General features: G+C 42.0%; 1 long non-coding RNA gene across 1 annotated transcript in view; it reads right to left on the bottom strand.

Moving 5' to 3' along the window:
- Positions 1 to 791: 791 nt before the first annotated feature.
- LOC131901511 (uncharacterized) overlaps positions 792 to 17,854 on the bottom strand; it is a 146,227-nt gene continuing 129,164 nt past the window's right edge. Inside the window, exon 4 of the long non-coding RNA XR_009376759.1 lies at positions 792 to 884. This is a non-coding gene — a long non-coding RNA (uncharacterized LOC131901511). The remainder of the gene's footprint in view (positions 885 to 17,854) is intronic.

The raw sequence follows: 17,854 nt of genomic DNA, 5'->3' as shown, positions 1-17,854 counted from the left end.
ATAGGGACAGGAGATACAAGGAAACACACCAAGTCTGGATTCTGATCAAGGTGCAACTTTATTTTTCTTCAAGAGGGTTTATATAGTTTCTGCAGGGTGGGGGGAGCAAGAAGCTGTCATCTGCATAAGGTGGGGCAAGCTAACAGGATGTTTGTATAGGATGTTTACAGGGTGAAAGGGTCAAGGGCTCTGCCTCAATGTCCTGTTGCTAGGCAACCTGACTGTAAGATGATCTAGTTCCCTGTCTTATCTGGGGTCTGTATTTTTCGACTAACTAGAGATTCTATCCTTGTCCCTGACATCTCCCCCTTTTTAGTAATAAATCTAAGGGCCAACATAAACCAGGTTCAAATGGTCTAAAAGGAGGACTCTGAAAGAGGCTTTGCATGGAGGATTACAGAGGCCCTATCCCTCTAAAGGTTGTGAAAAAAGGTCCGAGAGGGAATGTCTCTCCAGACTCAAGCACCACACGCGTCCCCATAGTGCAGGAATCAATGGACCATGCAGTTTTTTGAGGGAGCGGAAATGGGTAAGCGCAAGGCTGTTACTGCACAACCGCTATGCCACAGGGCATATAATCCAGGCTCTCGGGATTTTGGGGTACCATGGTCCCCAGCCTGTGCAGTCCCAGCTGCACTCCAATCATGCCTTGAGCGAGCCTTTTTCCCACACACAGGTGCAGCCTCCCCGGAGTGAAGGGGTCTGTGTGGGGCATCTCTCCTCAGGGGAAATTTCACCCCTGGAGTCCTGAATATCAAAGCTGTGGTAATGAACCTGGATCTGCCTGGCTGGCAGGTCTGTTATTTGGCTTCGGATGAACCCAGTGAGCCAGGAAAGTGCCCATGGCCCAAAGGCAAGGACCAGGAGCAGGCCTACAACAGGTCCTAGGAGGGAGGAAAGAAGGGTTGTTAGCTAAGGGAAGTTGGAAAAACAATTCTAGAACCATCCAAGCTCTTATTCTCCTTTTCTCTCTCTCTCTCTCTCTCTCTCTCTCTCTCTCTCTCTCTCTCTCTCTCTCTTTTTTCTAGTCCTTTTCTAACCTTCCATACTGTCCCTGACTATCTTGGTGTGGTCGGTAAAGAAGCAACATTCCTCTTTGAGCCCAGTACAAAGGCCACCCTGTTGTAGAAAGAGGAGATCCAGGTCTCTCCTGTTCTGTAAAACTACCTCAGCTAGGGAGGAAAGGGATGACTCGAGGGCTGAAATTCCCTCTTCAAATTGAGCAATATCCTTGTCTATGGACAGTCAAAGCTCAGATTAATGTTGGTTGGACAGGACCAGAGAGGCAATTCCTGTGCCTGTTCCCGTTGCTCCAACCCCCAGAAGGACGGCTAAAGTGATAGCAGTAACAGGCTCCCGTCAAGGCAGTCGTCTCAGCACGGCTTCTCTTCCTAGAGATCTAGGAATTGATCTGAGGAATAAAAGGTTAGTCTAGGTGGAAGGGACCTAAGTGCCCTGAGTGGCATCTCTGGTGCTACCCTGTTTGCTGTGCTACCTACCAGCCACAGGCTGTGTCAAGCTGGCCCAACATGGCTATGACCGCCTGTGACACCAAGGCCAGCAGGTCAGACACGTCTTTCTGACATCTGGGATAAAAATTCAGCACTGCCCTTGGAAACATGACCCCTGCTGTCAGACTGGATTTGTGACAAGCAGTGTCACAGCCCAGAACATGATTGACTATGGGACTTGTATACTGTGTGAAAGGTCTCAAACACAGTTTGCTGTAAAGTTCCCACTGTCCCCCCACAAGAACTCTGAGCAGAGTGATAACAGAGCTAAAGGGCTGGTGGGGGTTGTTGTGGGTGAGGACAACAGCCTGAGGGACAGCATTTGAAACAGAAGAAGTTTCCTCAGGAGAGGGGCTATCTCTCCTGGGCAGATCAGGTATATTTACAGCTCTAACCAGGCGTTCTGATAACCATCTGGGAGCAGAGTGTATCTGGTCAAGAATGCAGGCTGAACCTCATCCCCAAATAAGGACCAGGTCGGGGCCCTTCCAATGCCCCGTGATGGGATCTCGCCACATGGCTAGTGGCCAGGTGGCATCTGGAGAAGGGTGCCAGTGCCTGTCAGCGGCAGAGTGCCCTGCAGCATCTAAGGTGAGGAAGTTGAGAACAAACAGAGCATGGCTCAGTTGATCTCTGGGGGAGGTAAAATGAAAGTTAGAAGACTTGAGGTGAGCCAACCAGGTCTTTAGGGTCTGGTGGGCTCGTTCTATTATGCCCTGTCCCTGGGGATTGTAAGGTATCCCTGTGGTATGAATAATTTGTAGACTATCACAAAATTTTTTGAAGCCTGTGCTGTTATAAGCAGGGCCATTGTCTGTCTTTATCTTAGCTGGTTTTCCCAAGACAGAAAAGGCAACAATCAGGTGAGAAAGAACATCCTTTGTGGCTTCCCCAGCATGAGGAGAGGCGAAGATAAAGCCACTAAAAGTATCTATAGAAACATGAATAAATTTTTGTCTGCCGAATTTGGGGCAATGAGTAACATCTGTCTGCCAGATTTGTTTGGGAAGGAGGCCTCGAGGGTTGACTCCCAAGTGTGGGGCAGCTCTGGGTGGCCGCATAGGATGAGTCCCCAGAGGTCTGGCTCCTGGTAACAGGAAATGCCAGGACAGGCTGAGGCTTACTCTTAGATTTACTAGATTTTTGAGATGGTTTTAGCGGACCGGGAGCCACCACTTCAAGGGCAAGATCTTTAAGTTCTTTGTCAAGAGTTTTCAATTCCCTTAAAAGCTCAACATGTTCCCTGTGAGCCTGGAGGGCCCGTCTCAGTGAACCAAGATGGGACAGGGGGAGCCAACTCATCAAGAACAGGCCCGCAAAAATGGGAAGACAGAGAAATATAGGGAGGGGCCATTGCGGAAGGGGGAACTGCCGGAGATTTTTGAGGTGGTATAAAAGGGCCCAAGGACTCCTGTGTTAAGTGGAGATTTTTGCAGGGGGGCCAGTCTGGATTATGGTAACGGACCGCCCCTTTCTCTAGGGAAGCCTCCTCCGTGGGGTCTAGAGGGAAGTTAGAGGTTAAATTATTAACAGAGGCATGAGGATGGGCAAAAGCGGACTCCTGGGGATTTCTAGGTTTAAAAGTTGTGAGCATCCCCTCTTCCATAGAGCGCAGGTCGTGAACCGAGGGACAGACTGAAGGCGGACCAGAAAGCGCTGGGGGGGGTCTTAGGGCAGGTAGAGGGGGAGCGAAAGGCTTCTTCAAAGATTTTTTCTCCTATATTAATAAGCTCTTGTATGTCAGGGGAATATTTATAGACCCTAAAAATACCAATAATCAACAAAGGCTTTAAGGTCTTTTTTCTTTACCCTAGTTCCTTGTATCTTGAGGGGCTCATTTAGGCCAGAAATAAATAAATCTCGTGACGATGATGCCTGTCCCATGGCTCGTCACTTTCTTACCTGTGTCGTCTCCGCCCTCCTCCGGGATCGCGTCCTGAACCGGGCGATTTCAGGGGGATCCAACAACTTCACCAAGACCTTGGTCTTCCTCTGGGAGATGACGTTCCGAATCCTCAAGAGGTGGTTTCATCCACGTTGGGCGCCAGTTTGCCCCGCCTGCAGGGCTTCAACGGGTTCTTGACCACCCTAAGGATGGAATGATAGGGACAGGAGATACAAGGAAACACACCAAGTCTGGATTCTGATCAAGGTGCAACTTTATTTTTCTCCAAGAGGGTTTATATAGTTTCTGCAGGGTGGGGGGAGCAAGAAGCTGTCATCTGCATAAGGTGGGGCAAGCCAACAGGATGTTTGTATAGGATGTTTACAGGGTGAAAGGGTCAAGGGCTCTGCCTCAATGTCCTGTTGCTAGGCAACCTGACTGTAAGATGATCTAGTTCCCTGTCTTATGGGGGTCTGTATTTTTCCACTATCTAGAGATTCTATCCTTTTCCCTGACAAAAAATGATGGAAAGAAATGTCTGTGACAAGTTCATCTTGTACCACAAGGTCTTAGCTGAAAATCAAGGAAATGACCTTGTAAAAAGTAGATTGCTTTGGGGTCTATGTGACCTGTCAATCTTGATGTTTGATCTAAAATATATCTGTACCATTGCCACAATTCTTGAAAGGACCAAGTAGATGCCATAACAGGCTGTTCAGTCTTCTCTCAGAGATCAGGCCTCAATTTCAGTTTCCTGAGACTTGAGCAAGCAGGTTCTGGGAGGGCCATGAACAAAAGACATAGTTCTTGCAGTAGCTCCCTTTCTGCACGCACTCTGACTGCTCAAAGTTCAGCCAGATGTTTACTGTCTGGGACCCCTCACCAACTTAAAGTTATGTGCAGTATGTGCTTGGCCAGCCAGGCCCCATTGTGGCTCAAGGACAAAGCCTGGGACTTGTGCTGGACTGCCTCCAAAATGATAATTGTTACCACCAACCAGTAAATTCAAAGGTTACATACCTCACCCAATTAAAAGAGAACAGAGATAAAAATAAACCAATCCAAGTTGCACCCGTACAAAACTCCCCCAAACCCCCTGAAGGGCTTGTGGATTTTGCCTTTAAAAAGCTAGCCACACAAAGAAAAAGGAAGCTCCTCCTGGCCTCACTGCTACTATGAGTGAGTGCTTTGGATCGAGCTTCCCTGCCCTCGGCTTGTAAACAGAAATAAACCTTGCTTTTGCATTCTGTACCTAAAGTCTCTGGTGGCCCCTTTGGGGATGCGATCTGGGCATAACATTCTCACAGATACAAAAGATAGAGAACTCAAATACAGAAACCTTCAAGGAAAAGTCACCTAACAGCACTGTTTACTTTGCTCCTAGATAGATGGTTATAATGATTTATATCAACCTCAGAACAAAACTGCTTTTTCCTCTGAGCAGGCTGGCCTAGCCTGGGGGCACAGCTGCTTCCATGCAACACCAGCAGGAGTTCATTTGAACAAGCCCAGGCTTGTTTCATGGCTAAGGGCTATGACATCATAGTAAAAACTCTTATTGTTTCTTTTTTCTAACTTTTTTAAAAAAATGTATACACGTTTTGCCTGTATGTGTCTCTGTGTAGTGCCTAACAAGACCAGAAGGAGGCAGAAGATGCCTGGGACTAAAGTTACAACAATTGGTTAGCTCCAGGTGGGTCCTGGGAATGGAACCTGGGTCCTCTATAAAAACACCCAGTTCTCTTAATTGCTGAGCTGTCAATCTAGCCCCCTTTTCATTTAAAATTTCTTTCCATAAATTGATAGGCAAGAGATATTACATCACTTTCCCCTTTTATCTCTTGATTCTACCCTTTCCCACATACTTTCTAACTTATTACTTATTAGGTGTAGGTGAATAAGTATGATGATATACATTAATACAACCTGCTGCATCCATTTTTGTTGGATATCTATATCTATATCTATCTATCTATATCTATATCTATCTATCTATAACTATCTATCTATCTATCTATCTATCTATCTATCTATATCTATCTATCTATCTATCTATCTATCTATCTATACAGAGAGAGAGAGAGAGAGAGAGAGAGAGAGAGAGAGAGAGAGAGAGAATGGGTTGACCATGTTGTATTCGATAAATAATTAGGGATCTTATCTTTGCCTGAGGTTAATTCTCTTTGGAGAATTCCACATTTTAATCAGCATCTGGTGTCTAACCATGACTGGGTTACCTTGGATGGGAAACATAATCAAGAATAGAAAACAGGTAGGAAAATTAATCACCATTTAAGAGCACTGAAGATGCTTTTGGAACATCCAGCTTTCATCCCCAATATATTGAAAGGGTCACTAATACCTGTAAATCCAGTACCAGGGGTCCTGACACCATCTCCTTTCCTCCCTGTCCACCATAAGAAAAGGAGACTTAAATCATAAAAATTACTTTTCAAGCTGTTAGTGTCAGTGCATTCTTATATTGCTAGCAAACTGAACACAGAGGCAAGATCATTGAGAGTTTTAAAGCCTATGCCATAGTCTACACAAACACATGCACATACACACACACACATACACACACATACACACACACACACACACACACACACACACACACGAAAAGAAGAAAACTGAATTACATACAAGAAAAGGAGCATTAGAACAATACAATACTTCTTAAAGTTATTTCAAGTGTCTGCCACTGGTGCCCATAGAATCATTTTCAAAAATAAATGTGGCTAAGATCAAAAACCCTGAAGACAGCTTATGTTGGAGAGTATGTGGAGCATGGGGAACTCCACATACTCCTACACTGTTGGTGGGAGTGCAAACTTGTACGGACACTCTGGAAATCAGTATGGTGCTTTCTCAGAAAACTGGAAATCAATCTCCACAAAGACCTAGCTATACCACTCTTGGGCATATACCCAAGGAGTGCTCAATTATACCACAAGGGCACATGCTCAACTATGTTCATAGAAGCATTATTGTTAGATTTTTCAAAAAAGATGAAAATGCAGCTGTCCTGGAATTAATATGACTTCCCAGGAAGAAATCACACATAGGCTATTAATAAAGAAAAATACCTTTAATAATAGTATGCATCTATCTCTGGCAAATGCTCAAAGAGGAGACAACCTAGACATATTGTGCATTCAACATATGCTGCAATCCTTGTGTCTTTTAGCTATATGCTCCAGGTTTCACTTTGAACAATATAAATACAGACAGGCAACTGTAGGTCTAGCCATTTGAGCAGATGGGTGAGTTAGACAGCAAAAGTTTTCCCAGAATTCTTTCTTAAATATTACAGACACCTGAGACAGTAGGTCATTCTTTAGTGATATTGTGCTGGTTTGAAGCTGACTGTGGATGAGAATGATGGGAAAAGTGGAAGGTAGAAAAAAAAAGCTAGCGTGGGATAGCCTTGTACAAGCTACATTGCAAGACATGTAAGCTTCTTAAAAAGAATAGTACCTTGGATACTACTTCCAGTGGTGAAATGGAAAAGTTCTGGGAAGTAAGCAGAAACTATCATACAATGTGACAGACTCAGGAGGAGGCTAATCAAACAATGCTGCAAAAAAAAAAAAAAAAAACCCACAGGATATTTCAAGATCATTACTGAGTAAGCCCATCAGTGTTCTTGGGACTGATAACCATAGCTCTATGTGGGATCTGAAGCAACCCCACAATAAAAGTCCTGGTTCTAGACCATTACCAGTTCACCCAAACATATTCCTGATTCTATGGAAGGAGCTCTCTTTTATTGTCAATCAATCAGGCACTTAGGGAAAGCTCCCAAGGCCTAGGCCACAGGCTGTTAATAGCTATTCCAAGAATGATCCTTTTCCTTGTATGAGGACCTAAATGAAAGCCTTGCTGGATCAGTCCAGTCCTTAATACAACATTGTTTTACTCTTCAAATACTTGTCACCTGGTGTCATATTGACCTTCTGGCAGAACTATGCTTTTCTCAAGACGAAAACTGGAACTTTATGGCACACCAGGCCTTAAAGTTGGTTGTGACACTATAATGTCTCAATAAGATGCTTGTTAGAATCTCATAATTTTATATAGTGTTGGGCCTAGTTTTTGGTTGTAAATCAGCAGTGGCTCCATAGTAATGGTTTGGAAAAAATGTCTGGACAATCCTGGTGAACAATAGTGTATCCTACTGTTCTAATCTCTAACAAGCCTGGCTAGAATATACTTATCTTTGTTTGGTTTTTTTTTTTTTTGAGACAGTCCTCTCTCCACTAAATTCTATTTTGTGAGACTTACTATCTCCTAAGCATTAGTAAATCATTTAAATCAACAATTCTACCAATCTACATCATACGTTAGTAGTGGCATGCTACCCAATACATGAGGTGCCTTTTACAACCACCCTAAAATTAACTGTAAATGGATCTTACACATAAAAATAAAATGCAAAATACTCATCCTCACTCAACAAGGTACCCAAAGTTACTCTTCAAGTTTGGCATCATCATTTCCATGGGTTCACCAAAGCATGTTTAAGTTCAAAGATGGCTTTAAGCACAGCTTCGTACTTTCAATTCTGTGAGCAGGTTCAGCCAACAGAACAGGTATTCAGAAGCCTGCCCCTTGATCCAGGGAGTGTCAAGTACCACATGGGACCTCAGAGGACAGGGATTCTGCAGACAGGTTCCCACCCAGACCCGAGAAGGACCCACCATACTGGATCCTCCACCTCACCATCTGCTCCACACCATCTAGAGACAGCAGCCCCTCACTCACCATGTCATGGTTTCCCAGCTCAGCCATGCTGTCTGCTCAGCTCTCTGCAGCAGCACTCACAGCACATCACACCACACAAAACTGATGGTGCCAGCTCCTCTTCAAAGAAAAGTCTGAAGCCAGTGGTGGCAGGAAGAACCCTGAACCACTTTTGACTGGCAGGCCACCTGGAGGACGTGATTGGCTAATGAGACCTGAGTGACAAGAGCACATCCCATAGGGTTAAAATGTACTTAAAAACACAGCACAATAGTTCCTGTCCCTCCCTTCCACCCCAGACAAAGACTTGTTCTAGATCAGGAGAGATATTCATACCAATAGTACTTGCCCCTGGCTGCAAAAGTTAACCCTGCTCTCCTTAGGCACTTCCCCTTCTTCTTCCTGGACACAAAGTGGCTAGCTAGCTTGTCCAAACTAGAAAAATAAACCACCACCGTTTCAAGGAAGCCCCTTACCCCAGCTTGAAACAGGCCTGAGTTTCAAAGTTCTCACAGCTGCTTACATAGGTCCCAGGACAAATTTAGGATGTTTGAAGAGCCATCTGGCAACAACTAATTAACCATAGAATGCTCCAATACCGGAGATGGTCAAAAGTTCAAAGTCAGGATGTTTGAAGGACTATCTGGGAGCAACTGATTAACCACAGAATGCTCCAATGCCAGAGGTAGTCTATAATGTTTGACAAACAACTGGTTAAATCTACAAAGTAAGATAACACAGGAAATCTGAAAAGCCCCTCAAACTTGAGCCAATCAAAATTGTACCCATACTAGCACCCATAAATGATGTAACCTTATCCATTTGCCTTTAAAACCTGAGCTTGCAGATGGTCAGGTACCTCCTTTAGCCTCTACAGTGTTGGATGGCTGGACAAGGTTCCTAGATCAGAAACAAGATATTAGGCCTTTCTCCCATCAGAAAGCTGGATGATGGTTCTGTTGTGCCCAGATCGCAACCCCCAGAGAGATCACCAAAGATGAGCATGCTGGAATGCAAAAGCAAGGTTTAATTCTGGGATATCCAAAAGCAATACAAGCCTAGGTAGGGACTTCGTCCAATACATCCAACACAGTGGAGGCTGGAGGAAGTGCCCTCCTGTCTGCACACTCAGTTTTTAAAGGGAAAAATCACAAGGTTACATCATTTAGGGGTGCTAATATGGGTACAATTCTGATTGGCTCGCTTCTAGGGGCTTCTAGAAATTACTTCTTAGGGAGTGGTTGCCTGCTACTGTTTCTCATTGGCTGCCCTCAGGTGGGGGAATTTTTATGGTCAGTTACCCTGGAAACCAGGGAGAGGACATTCCATAGTCTGGCAGGTATTACCTTGTGACTATCTTGTGACTCTGTACTTTTACACTTTCTGGTTGCTGGAATCTGGACTGACTAGAATCAGTAACTAATGGCCTATTCCCAAAAGGAGAGAAATCTTAGGCCTTAGTTTTTGGGAGAAGGCATTTTGGTCTTATTTCTAAGATGGCTCATTTTGGTCTCACAGTTCCATTGCTTAAGAAGTTTTATTCCTGAAATTCAGAGCAAACTGTTGGCAAATTAAGTAACATAAAGAGTAGTCTTCATGGAAAGTTGAATACTTAGAGAATAATGGACCTAGGAAGAATGCATTTATGAGCACCATTGTTAGCCAGCACATCTTTCTTCCTGGGCAGGTGAAAAAAAAAAAACAACTGTATTATTCAAGCTTTTCTACATGATCAGGACTGCTAGAATGAATCTCTCCATGTATGTAGAAAATTGATTTCATAGAATGTCTTACAAGCATTCAGGATGGGAAGGAGATCCTTTTAAGTAGCCCTGCCTGCTGTCTGTCTCAGGGCTGGGACATCATTGCAGAGAATTCCATTTTTAAGCAGTATTTTATTTTATGTATGAGGGTGCTTGCCTCCAGGAGTCTGTGCAGAGGACTTACAGGGCCAGAAGAGAGTTACAGGAGATGATTAAATATAATGGAACCTTTGTCCTATGTAACATCCTGGTGCTGCTTTTAACTTTTAAGCTATCTCCCAAGGCCACTTCTTTATTTAAAATTTATTTTCATGTATTTTAATTAATATGTATAAGGAACATGTAAGGCCTAGGGTGAGCAACCCTGGTCAGGAGTGATAAGCAATAGAATGATGTAAGTAAACCACAAATGGAGTAGTGATAAGCTATAAGCTATGTGTGGAAGTAGGGATAAGACTAGAAACCTAACCAGAAAAGAATATATAAGATGAAGCCTCAGTCCCGACCAACAGAGCTCGTCAGGCCCTAGGGCAAGATGACTCTCCACCACCAGAGATGTGAGATCCTGTCCCCAGTGCAGATGTGGCTGACCTGAGGAAGGCTGACCCAAGATCCAGAGGAACAGACGTGGCAAGTCCTGACCTGTACACTTAGAGAGGTACTCCTGCTTCCATTTGGAAGACAGGATGAATATTGCTTGTAATCTTACTGTGTGAATAAATGAGTGTTATTCCAAGTTTGAATCAAGAGTGGTTATTCCTCCCCCAGAACTGGAGTATGTGCTCACAACAATATGTATTAAATCAATTTCCCCTTCCTTGTCCTCTCACCATCCCTTCCCAAATTCTTCCCTCACAAAATTTCTTCCTTGTTAAGCATATAAGAATATGTATGCACAAATATATGAATAAAACCTGCTCAGTCCATTTCTGTTGGTTGTGTTTATAGAGATTCAAGGATGAACACATTGTATTAGGTATGCAGTTGGGGATCTCATCCTTGCCTGAGGCTAATTCTCCCACCTGAAGGATTATTCCACTATTTAATGAGCAACAAGAGTCTTATCCCCAAGTGATCTAGGTTCCTTGGACAGAAGGCATTATAAAGAATAGAAAATATTATCCAGAATAGTAAACTTGAGTTGGTAAATATAAGGTATTGGTCCTTAATTACGTCATCAGCCTTCGAAGGCATCCCAGGCTAAAAAGTGGTTGGACCCTCTGTGCGCCCTTCCTCTTCCCTCTCTTTCCTCTCCGCTCCTCCCTTCTGTCGCCCACCTCTCTCTCCCCCCAGCTAATAAAGCTCTAAAAAGGTAACTATGGCTTGTGACTCTCCTCCAGGATTCTCCTCCATGCATGGCCGCTGCGGACAACAGCCAGCCACGAGGAGCAGCGCCAGTCTAACCAACAGTAAATACCTCAGCTAACAATTGCTGATGCCATGACCCTGAAGTTTTGGAGCTGCAGGGAAGACTATGGACATCCTCCTAAGCCAATTACAGTCTTCTTTAGTTCTATGATCCTCCCACCAGACCCCATTGAATATACTCATTTTGGATGACTTTGTAAACTTGAAATTCCTACCTCCACATTCTAAGTACCATGACTACAGGCCTGAGCCACCATGTCTGGCTTAGTTTCCTTCAAATGCATTTAGTGAGGCATTAGATTGATGGGATGAGTTACATTCTTAACTATATTCAAAAAATACTTATCTCTGTGAGCCTGGCTTTCACCATCTGCAGAAGAAGGACAGAACTTTTACCAGGTCATTGTTCAGTTATAACAGACTCAATAATAAAGAAAAATAAAATTTCTCATAGTTTGAAGACAGTGGACATTAAGGCAGGAAGGCTACATTTGATGGGAACCTTTTTCTGTTACTGGAGATAGGATCAGAACCTGTGTACTGGCTACTCTATCTAAGCAGGCTCAGTCATTCATCCTCAGTAAGCCAATCAAATGAACCACATTATCCAGTGAGTGACATGCCCAGCTACAATGCAAGCACTGTGGTGACAATGTGATGAGATCTCTCTGATGTCCTAGGACAGGCTAGTCTACAGTGTGAGTTCCAGACCAGCCAAAGAGTCATAGTAATACTGTTCTCTACAAAAAAAAAAACAGAAAGAAAATGGAATAAAGCAAATTATTAATGAAAATTTAAAACATGACATTTATTCAAATTGACTAATTTGGAACAATAAAGAAAATACAACATAACTAACCTATCCTTGAGTTCTCAGACGGCAAAAGATATGCAAAACAAAGCAATCTAATAAAGCCATATAATGTATTTTTCTCATCTATAAAACCCTCCCATATTCTCATCTGGAGGATTCAAGTCTTTTCCCAGAAAGACACACTCAGTGAAATTAAAATTTCATGTAGTTCACTGTTTCACTTGTTGACAAAGGGAGAGATATAAGTGTCTCTTTAGAACATCCTTATTCCTACCAGGAATGTAGGTTTCAGGGATTGAGAGGGTGGGGACTGAGGAACTTTAAAGCCCAAGTGTGAATCACAAAGTGTGGGCCTGCAGGAATTTGTCTCTTACAGCTATATGTAGTTGTCAAAAACAGGAAAGATATGAAGACCTGGTGTGCACTGATTCACTGAAAACTTAGGGTAGAAAATATCTTACCAGCTAAGAAAACTGATGATTCTTTCAGTACATCTAGCTTCCATTCCTAGTACATTTAGAAGTTCACTACTATCTATAATTCCAGGATCAGGAGTCTGTAGCTCCAGATCTAGGGGATCTGACATCTTCACACAGACATTTGTCAATCTTGATCTTATCTATTCTTATGTAAGAGTTGGAATGTTTGGAATGTCAGATACTTTCCCTTAGATGCTGGCTCATCCTTGGTTGGATCCCTGGGTGATGTCAGCATAAGGATCCAGATGTTGCCTACCAGTAAGCCTATTATGACAGATGTACCTGGGTCCCAAAGCCTGTCATGACAGCTTTGTGGTCAAGCTGTTTTGGGCTCTTACACATTTCACCAATATCTTTCAGGCTTGTGCCCAAATGGGATTGAAATGCTGCAGCTGTCTACTTCTGGGTGGTGCCTGTATGATGTACAGGACCATTAACTGACCCTAGGCTTCTCTTACTTCAGCCAATCATAGGGAATACCCCACGAGACTCTAGGTGTGTGCTTGGCAGCAGAAGGCATTGTAAGAGGAGTAGAAACCTGTAACTGGATTTTTCTCCAGGCCCACAGCTGCTCAGAACCAAATAAACACAGAGGATTATATTAATTAAAACTATATGGCCTAGTGGCTCAGGCTTCTTGCTAACTAGTTCTCACATCTTAAATTAACCCATTTCTTTAAATCTATACCTTGTCATGTGGCTTGTAGCTTATCGGTATCTATACATCTTGCTTTTCATGGCGGCAGCTGGTGGCATCTCCTGACTCAGTCTTCCTGTTCCCAGAATTCTTCTCTCTTTTTGTCCTGTGTATACTTCCTGCCTGGCTACTGGCCAATCAGCACTTTATTTATTAACCAATCAGAGCAACATAGTCACAATATACAGAGCAATATCCACAACAGAAACCATAGGCATTTTGGCAAATTCTTCATGGAGCGTGCTTGTTCCTTCAGGATCTGCTTGGGCCCAACCACTCGTATACCACTTCCATTTGATAAGAGATTGCTGCAATGTGTCTTACTTCATGACTTGTTTGGTCTGATAACACCTAGCTCATCGTGGGATGGGCAGTTCAGGTAACATGGTATGGTGGTGGCCTACCAAGAAGTATTCAGTTTTTCTCAGTGGCTAGGATTGATGGCCTGTGATTGTATGCATGGTCATAATTATTTTTGAAAATGGTTCTATGGACACCAGTGGCAGACACTTGAATTGATTTTAATAGGTATTGTACTGTTCCAATTTTCCAATTCTCCTGTTCTTGTTTTTTTTTATTTTTGTTCTTTTACTGTTTATATGTGTGTGAGTGTGTGTGCCATATGTGCCTTTGTAGACTATGTAGCACAGGCTGTGAACCTCAGAGTGATCTTTCTGCCTCTGTGTGCAGATGGCTGGTACTAAAATAATGCACTACCACACTACTTGTCCTGTATTGTCCAGCATGGTCCTGCTCATCCTGCATGCTCCAGTATGTGGTTCTGCATAATCTCGGCAACTGTTGGGGCCTGCTGGCAGCCTCCAATTAACTTCTCTCTGTTAGCTGCACCTGTGCAGACATTGGGAGTAGGACTGTGTTTGAAATGTCCTTATTGACATCACTGTGAAATGCCAGCACCATGTGTGTGTTGTTTCTATGGAACAGAGATTTCCAAACTCAAAGAGGCCTGGTCCCTCCCTTATCTTCCAGAAGTTCTACACTTTGAACATTTAACATTAAGATTTAAAATCTAACTGGAATTAATTTTAGGAGCTTTTAAACAGTGTTTCCTGTGTAAAGTTGCACTCCAATGCTAAACTGTGATGTAGAAAAGTAGAATTGATGGTAGTAGAATTAATGGTACATGGTCTTTCCAGTTCTAGGAGACATTAGTTCACAAAGTAGAATTTAGGTAAGAGAGGGCTGCAAATACCCAAATACCCCAAAGATAAGTAGTATGCTAACCACTCTGGTTAGAAATTACTATGATAAGATGTAAAAGTTTGTTCCCCAGGATTAACCAGCTACATTGCATAACATTGAGACAACCTTGATTTACAACCAGTAGAAAAGCCCATCCTTCCACTAAAATCATGGCTTCTAACATGCTGCTTAAGAGACCATTACAGGGTCACAACTAACATTAAGTCCTGGTATGCCATGGAGGTTTATTAATTCTTGAATAGGGAGTCTCCAGTCTTTTTGAAAAGCAGTTTTAAGTCAAGGTCTCCCATATTGGTAGAGGTAGACTTGAACCCTGTCTGTATCCCCAAAAGAGCATTGCCTTTATTATCTCCAACTATTCACCCTAATTTCTGTATTAAATGTCTGCACCAACACAGAGTTCTAAAATTACCACTTTGAGTCACATAGTGGACTGTCCATTGCACAACAGGGAAAGGAAATGTGTGTGGAAAATGGTTTTTTCTTTCCAACCAGAAGGGACTGAAGAGTGGAATTGACGTGCAGACAGGGCTGGGGCCTGCAGACAGGGCACGGGCCACTGTGTACACTGAAGAGGGCATTAGACTAGGCAATAGCTTGATCACAGACTGAAGTTGAGTGCAGTGAGCTGCAGGGGTCTCCATTACAAAGAAGAGCTGATGGTGCATGGTGAGTGACTTTCTCTATAATTTACCTGTATGTATTAATTCCTCCCACGTGAATGAGGACTGACTCTATTGGGGGGGGTGTACAGTTTATGGAAGAAAGCTTGAACTTCTAAGTATTCAGTTTCCAAATAGCGAATTCTCCTATGGAGATATGTGCAATCTTTATTGATACAGTGAAGTCAGATGAGAGGTTTGAGATTCAGGACACTGGCTGTAACTCTATGTGTTAGCTTACAACACTCAGTGGCTATCATTTTATGTGGGACAAAGTCATACAGTCTCCTATTAATGGTATTCACTCTACCATGGAGGTGCCTAATCTGATTCAAAGTCAGTATAGCTACATATGCTTTCAATTATTTTTGTCACTTTAAAACATCAATTATTGGTTTCCTTTTTAATATTCATTTTCTTTTAATGCTCTACTGATTGTTTTTTCTATGTTTCCCAGTTTAAGAATTTTACTCCACCTTTTTTTTAACTGATGTTTGCTTATGTATTTATTTATGTCAGTTTATAGCAGTGCTTCTCAACCTTGGAGATCATGGCTCCCTTTGGGGGATCAAATGACCCTATCACAGGACTGGCCTAAGACTGTCAGAAAGTGCAGATATTTATGTTATAATTCATATCAGGAACAGAAATACAGTTATGAACTGGCAGTGATAATTACATTCAGAATGGCAAAGACCTGCCAAACAAGTGACAACAAGTGCTGGAGAAGAACTGGGGCAAAAGAGTAATGTCATGAGCAAGAAAGATATGTGTAGTTAGTGTGACAAAAATTATATTTTATGATGCTGATGGTCATCACACAAAATTCACAGTCTTAATTTCTAACTAAGGTACTAAGACTCCTTCCTCAAGGCTGCTCACCTGTTCTAAGTATGTTTGCTGAAGAAGTGCACAACTACACTCCCTGTTCACTTCGAGGTCAAGGAGCAACCTTGTCATTGTTCCCACATTGGGTTAAATGTGAGCTGAATACTTCACTTAATCTATTATAGGGCCTTAGGTGAGCCCTACCAAAATTTTCATGGTCTAATAAATTATGATATAGAAACAAACTTATACTTTTAGTCTTTCTCAATAGAATGGGTTCATTGTTTTCTCACACAGGACATATCATTCTTCTTTGTGAACATTAATACTTAGTACCTGTGGTAGTCTGGATGGAATTTTCCCCCATAAGCTCATAGGGATTGGCACTATTAGAGGGTGTGGCTTTGTTGGAGGAAGTGTGTCACTGTGGAGGTGGGCTTTGAGATCTCATATATGTTTAAACCATGTCCAGTCTCCCAGATTACCTGTAGGTCATGGTGTAAATGCCCAGCTCCTTTTCCAGCACCATGTCTGCCTACACGCTGTTATGTTCACCATGATGATAATGGACTAAACCTCTAAAAATGTAAGCCATGCCAATTAAATATTTTTCCTTTGTAAGAGTTGCCATGTTCATGGTGTCTCTTCACAACAATAGAAACCCTAACTTAGCCAATACATGATTCATTAGTCTTTAGGGAGGAAATACTTTTGAGAAACACTGACAATTTTTCTTTTTTGATAGAATCATATTATCTATAGGCTTATGTAATTTCTCTTCGTGTTTTACTAATTGAAGTCCTAGTAATCCACTATAGTCATTCTTTATTTCATGTAACATACAACAACAAGTATTTAACTCAAAGTGTTGATAGCATAATAAATAATAGTAAAATTGTTTATCAACAATCTCCTATTTTGATTCTAGTAAAATTAAAAATAGAGGGATATTCCAAAAATTTCAATACAATACTTGGAAAATTTCCAACTATTTTAGAAAAATATTCTTAAAAATTCATTGGGTAACTGGTAGCTACAATATTTACTTTTATAGGCATTGTTTCAGCTTCCACAGTTGGAGTCTTACCATTAAAACAAAATCTGGAAATACCTCTATTTACAAATAAATTAGTTAAAATGTTTCTAAATTAGAAGAAGTTCAAGGAAAGATGGATATTAATTTCATAGAATGATTGAATCGAGGAGAAACAACCTAGGAATGTAAACAGTATAAAATATCTCCCACTTACAGATCTTCTGAAGTTTAAGGAAATATAAAGACCATTGTTTGAAAGGTCCCTCCTGTTCAGAAAACTGTCATTCTTTGAATAATGAGCCAATGGTATAGAATGAAGTGTTTTCTGTGGTTTGTTTTAAAATATTCAATATATATTATCCATTAAACTATACAGTGTGAGGATTATGCTAGTTGGAGCTTTCTAATGAGATTTTGTCTCAAACAACACAGCAAAATATATTAAACTATATTTGTGTGTGTGTGTGTGTGTGTGTGTGTTTGTGTCTGAGTGTGTGTGTGTGTGTGTGTGTGTGTGTGTGTCTGTGTCTGTGTTTATTGAGAAATGTCTTACTATCTTATTCCGTTCATAGACCAAAATGTCTTGAATTCAAGGAGAACTGCTTGGCTCTGCTACCATACTAAGCTATATTTTTTCTGAGAATGATTTGACAGGGACCAGTGGCTGACCTCTGAAAGGATTTTAAGAGATATTGTCCTGAACCATGAGACCTCTGCAGAGGTTAAGCTGAGACCCTTCAATTCATTTTGAGAAATGATTTCAGGATGAGACAATACAAATCAGAATTGAAATTTTATTTTGAGACAGGGTTTCTCTGTGTATCTCTAGCTGTCCGTGAAC

The sequence above is a fragment of the Peromyscus eremicus genome, unplaced genomic scaffold (genome assembly GCF_949786415.1).
Source record: "Peromyscus eremicus unplaced genomic scaffold, PerEre_H2_v1 PerEre#2#unplaced_104, whole genome shotgun sequence".
Classification (NCBI taxonomy): Eukaryota; Metazoa; Chordata; class Mammalia; order Rodentia; family Cricetidae; genus Peromyscus; species Peromyscus eremicus.
This window is presented reverse-complemented; position numbering and strand designations above follow the sequence as displayed.